This window comes from Muntiacus reevesi, chromosome 3 (assembly GCF_963930625.1).
Source record: "Muntiacus reevesi chromosome 3, mMunRee1.1, whole genome shotgun sequence".
Taxonomy (NCBI): Eukaryota; Metazoa; Chordata; class Mammalia; order Artiodactyla; family Cervidae; genus Muntiacus; species Muntiacus reevesi.
In genome coordinates, this window is record NC_089251.1 from 91,249,320 (window position 1) to 91,257,301 (window position 7,982).

Consider the following 7,982-nt stretch of genomic DNA (forward strand, 5'->3'; position numbering starts at 1 on the left):
ATATACACACTACTATATAAAATAGACAACTCATAAGGACCTACTCTACAGCACAGAAAACTCTTCTCAAGACTCTGTAATGACCTATATTGGAAAAGAAGTTTTAAAAGAATGTACATATTTACATCTATAACTGATTCACTTTGCTGTACAGCAAAAATTAACACATTTTAAAATCAACTACACTCTAATAAAATTTTTTACAATAGCAACATCAAAGATCAAAGATCACAGATCATCATAACAAATACAGCAATGATGAATTTTTTTTTTTAATTTTTGAACTATTGGAAGAATTACTAAAATGTGACACAGAGACACAAAGTGAGCAAATGTTAGGAAATGGTGCCTATAGATTTTCTCAATGAAGGTTGCCACAAACCTTCAATCTGCAAACAATGCAATGTCTGCAAAGCACAATAAAGTGAAGAGAGATATAAACAAGGCATGCCTATATTTAATATCACGTTAAAAACTTTAAAAAAATCAACAACACTGGAGTTTTTTCTACCCACAACTGTGACTATTACAGGAAGTTCTTCAAAATACTGCATAGGGACTTCCCTGGAGGTCCAGTGGCTAAGACTCCACACTCCCAATGTAGAGGGCCCAGGTTCGATCCCTGGTCAGGGAACTAGATCCCATATGCCCCAACTAAGAGTTCGCATGTTACAACTAAGACCCAGCACAGTCAAATAAATAAATGATAAATTTTTTAAAATACTGGATGGATGGATAGCACCACAATGCATATTTTATTTATTATTAATAAATTATTTTATTTATTAATATTCCTTGACTAAATTTTGACCCTTAGTCAAGTTTCTCCTGCTAAGATGAAGTTTTACATTCAAAGCTGCCAACTGCCAATTTACAACTTACAGTATTTGAAATCTGACAAACATTTCTACCTTTGGCAGCATCTATAAAAAACAAAAAGTTGCATTCTACCTCCTAATCATTATTTCTGAATGAAAAAGCATAGCAGGGTGCTTCTGCTCCTTTATTTATATATAGAGTTTGTCATAAATTGAAGCATGAATGTTACTTTTTGTAACTTAATAAATTGAACAAGGCTAGTTTGCTAAACTTTGCCATTATTCACTTGGAGGAAATCTTGAACAAAATAAAATCTTACTCCAGTAAAGTAAATAAGAAAATACTTAATTGGTATCAAATGGGTAACTGTGGTGAAGATCGTGGTTAGTTCATCATGATTTTCTCAGCATGTCTATGTGATCCCAAATAACTAACTGAAATCTGTAAAAGTTTAGTCAATCAACCTGTTGGGTTTTACACATGGCACCAGCTGGGCCCTCCACCAAATCGCAGATCAGACAGTCTAGACATGAAAACAGCGCATGTTCACTCCTCAGTCACCTTGGTGCTATTTCAGCTGGAAGTGTGGTGGCAGAAGCAGCTGTATTCAGCTCACACTTTCCCAGGTTGGGCTATAACTTGAATGTAGTCTGGTGATAACTACAGTCAAGACCTAAATTTAATTTTTTTTTAGTTTACTGAAACTTTTAAAAAGCAGTAAATGTAAGGGCTCACTTCATAAAATGTGATTAACTTTAGCTAGGATAAAAGAAACATTTCTCACTGTCTTTAAAGAAATCTGACCACATAGGATCTGCATTCTTAAATTAGCACTAAAGTAGGAGGATGGATAGCGAAACAGTCTCATGTATCGTCAGCTACCTAATCCAGTGTTTATTCTCAATAAAGAGATCTACCCAGAGATCACAGAGAACCAGTTATAAATGGGTCAAAAGGAAGGATTAGGTTGAGACATATTCTATTTTTTTTTTTTTTTGGCTTTGAAAAATATTTATTCATGTCTGTCCTACTTTTAGATAGGAAAATTACCTTTTTGCCCCCACTTTATGGGCTCATTTCATAAGCACACATCAGAGGACCAGAAGATGTCAGGAGGGCCTCATACTTGTTGCTCAGGGTGACCTGTGTTTCAAGGTAAGTTAGTTGCAATCAGCTTACTTTTTACACTAGCTACCAAAGTGAAATGTAGTGGACTGTACTTAATGACAGCCCAACTTACAACTATGTTTAATATAATTTCTAAAATTTTATAATTAAAATTTCTTTTGAATTAGTTTGCCTTTACTGACATGATATTGATAAAGTCAGTTATCTAGATCCAGACCTCTTCAGGGGATTGTTTCAGTTCTTCTTTTTTAAGTCTTGCAGCAAGAAAATCAGCCGACACTTAAATGAAGGATATTTGTTTTAATGAGCCATCATGCTCATTAAACTAGTACATTAACTGCTTCTGACATTTAATCAGATGAATGGAGACCAAAGATATTAAAATCTGACCTTCTTATATCAGATTATGAGCTCATTTCCAAACTATTAACTACCAGAAAAAGTCTAGAATAGAGCAAGTTAACGATAGCTTTTAAAGAGACTGACTTGAAAAACATTCTGTTCTTTGAAGCTTATTTTTCTCTAGGACTTTGCGAATTTGATTCAGAAAACAGCTCAATTGGCTTGTACAGAACAAGTGTTGTGTGCATAAACTTATGGTCACTATTTTAAGTTGTAGTCTCTGCACCAAAAACAGATGAAGATATGGGACAGTGAGTAAATAGTTCAAGATATTTTGTAGCTTCAGTTGCTTTGGTCAGTGCCTGAAGTGTTGGAAAAATTACTGAACAATTTCCAAAGCATCTGGAATTTCCATTTCTACCCAAGGTATTATTTTCTTCCAACAGTTCTCTGTTAAATTAAGGAAGGAAAATCTCAGCCTGTTTATAAAGTTTTCTTCCTTTATTTTACAGGTTAATAATAACACATTTATGATAGGTACAGAGTGAAGGGGCAAAGTAGGTGATTAAATAGTTAATCCTGCTAGAGGATTATAGGTTAAAAAAAAAAGTATGAGAGACCCCTGTAAGTTAATGATCACTCAAGAAAGCAGACTTGTGTAGCAACAAAATCATGCAACAGTAACATGAGACATGCCCCTAAACAATAAAACAATGGTGGAATGAGACCCACATCCTGCCCAGTGAGGTCAGTAAGTTAATGATTCATAGGACAGGCTCCTCTGAGAACATTAAAAACAAATATATAGGGGATAGATGACATTAAACTGAAACCTGAGATGACTTACCAATTTTAGTATATGTCACAGGCTTTTTGCCCATTTCCTTTGCACCATGACAGTCCTAGTTTGACCATGTAGGGACAAGAAAACTCCCCCACTTGGCATGGAGGAGGAGCTGACGGTAGAAGTTTTATGTCTAATCAAGAATGAGGAAGAAGGTGGTCTTCCTTCTCTCCCCACTTTTCCTGACTATAGAAATGCAGTTCACCCAGCTTTTGGCGAGGGACTCCCTTGCCTGCTCACCTGTACCCCCTCACAAGTGTCCTATGCTAATAAACTTTTTTCCTACCTGACATTCTGCCTTTCACTGAATTCTTTCAGCACCAACACAAAAGAACTTATGCTCTACTAAGTCCTGAAATGTGTGCTGCAGTTTCACTTACTGGTTAACAATGCGTGTGTTGAAGTCTTTCCTTTCTAACCTTGTTTATAAATTTACCAAATCCTACTCCAGATAATGCCTTCCTTTAAACTCATCCTGTTTGGGTGAAGCCGTTACTTCCTAAGGTCCGAAACTCAGCGTTTTCTTTTTAATAATGTTGGAGCACTTCTGTTTGTGTGTGTGTGTGTGTGTGGTGTCTAAGATGTGATTATCTAATGTTTGCCAAAATGTTTAGAATAATTTTCAATTGGCCAACTGGATTGGACTCCTTTTGTGGTTTTGCTTTCAATCAAGCACATCTTTAATTTACCCCCAGAATATATTTGTATGTACTGCTATTCAAAGAGTCACCAAAAACAAAGAATTTCTGAGAAACTGTCTTGAGGGACAGAGGCCTAAGGAGACAGTATGACTAAAAATAATGCGGTATGGTGGAGGGGCTACCTGGCTAAGACATTAGGGGAAAACAATGGAAATCTGAATAAACTTTGGGCTTTAATTTCTAATACTGTATCAGTATTGGTTTACTAACTGTACCAAATGTGCCATAATAATGTAAGCTGTTAATACTAGGAGAAAGTGTGATATAGAAGAACTCTTTTTACCTTTTTTTTGGTAAATCTAAAACTATTCTAAAAGCAGTTATATAGGAGTTTCCTGGTGGTCCACTGGTAAAAGAATCCACCGGCCAATGCAGGGGATATGAGTTTGATCCAGGGTCCAGGAATATTCCACACGCCGAAGGGCAGCCACAATTACTGAGCCACAATTACTGAGCTCTGCGCTCTAGAGTCTGTGTGCCTAGAGGCCATGCTGTGAGGCAAGCCCCTCAAGACTGTGCCTGCAGCTGGAGGGGAGACCCTGCTTGAAGCAACTAGAGAAAGCCCAAGTGCCCCAGTGACGACCCAGTGTAGCCATTTTAAAAAAGGTTTCACTTAGACAAATAAAATTAGTTTTAAAAACAAAAGGAAAGTTAGGCAAACTGTGCTGCGTGTGTGCTTCGTTAGTCCAGTTCGACTCTTTGCAACCCCATGAACTGTAGCCTGCCAGGTTCCTCTGTCCATGGGATTCTCCAGGCAAGAGTACTGGAGTAGGTTGCCATTCCCTTCTCCAGGGATGAACTGCTTATAAAAAGCCAAAAACCTAAAGTGAAGCAACAGTTAGAACTGGACACGCCAATAGCGGACTGGTTCAAAATTGGGAAAGGACTACATAAAGAATATATGAGGCTGTATATTGTCACTCTGCTTATTTAACTTATAAGCAGAGTACATCATACAAAATGCTGGGCTGGATGACTCACAAGCTGGAATCAAGATGACTGGGAGAAATAACAACCTCAGATATGCAGACAATACCACTTGAATGGCAGATAGTGAAGAAAAACTAAAGAGCCTCTTTATGAAGGTGAAAGAGAGCAAAAAAGCTGGCTTAAAACCCAGCATTCAAAAAATGAAGATCGTGGCATCCAGTCCTATCACTTCATGGCAAATAGATAGGGAAAAAGTGGAAACAGGGTCAGATTTCATTTCCTTGGGTTCCAAAATCGATGTGGATGGTGACTGCAGCCGCGAAATTAAAAGACTTGCTCCTTGGAAGAATAGCTATGACAAACCTAGGTAGCGGTGGTTTAGTCGCTAAGTCGTGTCTGACACTTGAACCCCCATGGACTGTAGCCTGCCAGGCTCCTCTGTCCATGGGATTCTTCAGGCAAGAATACTGGAGTGGGTTGCCATTTCCTCTGCCAGGGGATCTTCCTGACTCAGGATTATAATCCAGGTCTCCTGCATTGCAGGCAGATTCTTTACCAACTGAGCTACGAGAGAAGCCCAATGACAAACCGAAAAAGTGTATTAAAAAGCAGACATCAATCCACTGACAAAGATCTGTACAGTCAAAGCTATGGCTTTTCCAGTAGTCATACACAGATGTGAGAGTAGAAACAAGAAGGCTGAGCGCTGAAGAATAGATGCTTTGAAACTGTGGTGTTGGAGAAGACTCTTAAGAGTCCATTGGACTGCAAGGAGATCAAACCAGTCAATCCTAAAGGAAATCAACCCTGAATATTCATTGAAAGGACTGGGGCTGAAGCTGAAGCTCCAACACTCTGGCCATCTGATGACAACAACAGACTCATTGGAAAAGACCGTGATGCTAGGAAACACCGAGGGCAAGAAGAGAAGGGGGCAACATCGGATGAGACGGTTGGATGGCATCACTGACTCAATGGACACGAATTTCAGCAAACTCTGGGAGATAGCGAAAGATAGGGAAGCCTGGAATCCTGCAGTTTATGGGGTCACAAACAGTTGGACACGACTGAGCAACTGAATAACACAAAGTGATTGATTGAACTTCAGTTGTTTTAACTTCTTACACGTTTATCCATTTGTTTATCTGGTTATTCTGCTCCCTAACAACCATTTTGCTTTCATAACCGCCAGGGAAGCTGCCTGCTCAATAAGACAGCAGGCTACCCTAGACACTCGGGTTTTGAATAAACTGCGTTTGAACAAAGGTCAACATGATTGTTTCTTTTTATTATGAAACCGTCTGTCACCTTTTACTTGTATGTATCCTCTTTTCTGTCTAATAAATATTACATTTTTCTCAAAAAATTTAAGTACATAAATGTTCCTTTAAATTCACAGTATCAGTATTTTATTACAGCTTAAGAAGGGATCAGTTCCCTGAAACGAGGTGCCAAACCGAAGACTTCCACCTACCAACACTGTCAGAGCAAACACAAACAAAAATGCGTCCAAAGCCGGCCCCGCGGGCGAGGGGTGGAGACCCCGCCGCGGCCAGGCGAGGGGCGCCGGAACCCCGGGGAGGTCCGGACCCGGTGCGACGGGGCGGAGCTGGATCTTGGGGGCCGCGCTGAGCCGTGGCCGCGGCCCTCCGCCCGGGTCGCCGCGGCGCGCCGACGGGTTTGAGTTGTCGCGAGCGATCGCAGGGCGGGAACACGGACCGGCTCCGCTCCCAGCAGCTCTTTGCGGCTCCCCGGAGAGGGTCGAGGCTAGTGGAGGTCCGGCCCGTTGGCCCTGGGTCCCCCGGGTCTGACTCCGCGCGGGGCGGCGCGGCCTCCGCCCAGGCCAGGTCGGGGCTGCGCCGGGCTCGGCGGCGGCGCGCACTGCCGCGGTCTACTCCGCGCAGCCGGGGGCCTGGGGGTTGCGCCCGCTGGACGCGGGAGGCGAGCGGGCCGACTGACGCATGCGCAGCTCCCTAGAGGGCCAGGGCGGTGGGCAGGGCAGGCGAAAGGGGTCTGAGGGGTGGGTCCCGACGCCGGGGGCTCTAAAGAATCCCTGACGGTTCACGTCGAGTCTGTCTTTAACTTAGGCTCTTGCATCCACTAGCCGGTCTATTTGACCTGGAAGGGACCAGGTATGGGTATTTTAAAAATACTACTCGAGGTAGTTCTGATTTGCAGTAGGTTGAGAATCGCTGTCTTTATTTCCTAGTGGTGACTTCTTAACTCGGACTTAGCAATGCCCCTCATGACAGCTCCTAGTCAGTTTTTTGTTTCAATTTCCGCTTCTCCTTGATTGATGCTCTTCATATTTCCCGATCTGAACCAGATTTGTTTGCCTAGAGCTTTCCACCAGCCAGTAGCTGTCCTTTGGTCTTTACTCACGCTTTCCAGTCAGGATTCCAAGAGCGGAATTTGACTCTATTGACCCCCTGGCACTGCCATTGTCCGGGTGGGGCTCTGTGGCCCTAGTCCTCTCCCAGGTTGCAGGCCAGCCTGTCCCACCACTGCTAGTTGGGTGCCCTGAATCGGGTAAGGGGGGCACCGCAGGAACCCCGCTTAACAGAACAGCGAGGGCCAGGGGACCTGGCAGTGTCCCTTACTTAGGTTGACTTGCTTAGTCAGCTTGGATTTTCCACAAGAAAACTATACAGTTTTTTTTTTTTCTTTTTTTTTTTAGAAAGTTTATTGTGGCTCATTTTATCAGTCTTAAGACTAGAAATCTTCTTCTACCTGAAGAATCATGTATTCTATAATCTCCAAGAAGCCTATCTGTCTTACATTTCACATTTAGATCTTTTTTTTTTTTTTTTTACTTTTTTTTCATTTATTTAAAAAAATTTTTTTTACTTACATACATTTTATTTTTTATTTTTTTCAATTATTTTTATTAGTTGGAGGCTAATTACTTCAAAACATTGCAGTGGGTTTTGTCATACATTGACATGAACCAGCCATGGAGTTACATGTATTCCCCATCCCGATCCTCCCCCCCCCCCCCCAACAGATTCCCCTGGGTCCTCCCAGTGCACCTGGCCTGAGCACCTGTCTCATGCATCCCACCTGGGCCAGTGATCTGTTTTACCATAGATAATATATTTGCTGTTCTCTCGAAACATCCCACCCTCACCTTCTCCCACAGAGTCCAAAAGTCTGTTCTGTACATCTGTGTCTCTTTTTCTGTGTTGCATATAGGGTTATCATTACCATCTTTCTAAATT

The 7,982-nt window shown here is 41.7% G+C and overlaps 1 non-coding gene across 1 annotated transcript; it reads left to right on the forward strand.

Moving 5' to 3' along the window:
• The first annotated feature begins 561 nt into the window (after window positions 1-561).
• On the forward strand, window positions 562-634 carry TRNAG-CCC (transfer RNA glycine (anticodon CCC)). The gene has a single exon. It is a non-coding gene; the product is annotated as a tRNA-Gly (tRNA).
• The last annotated feature ends 7,348 nt before the right edge of the window (window positions 635-7,982 follow it).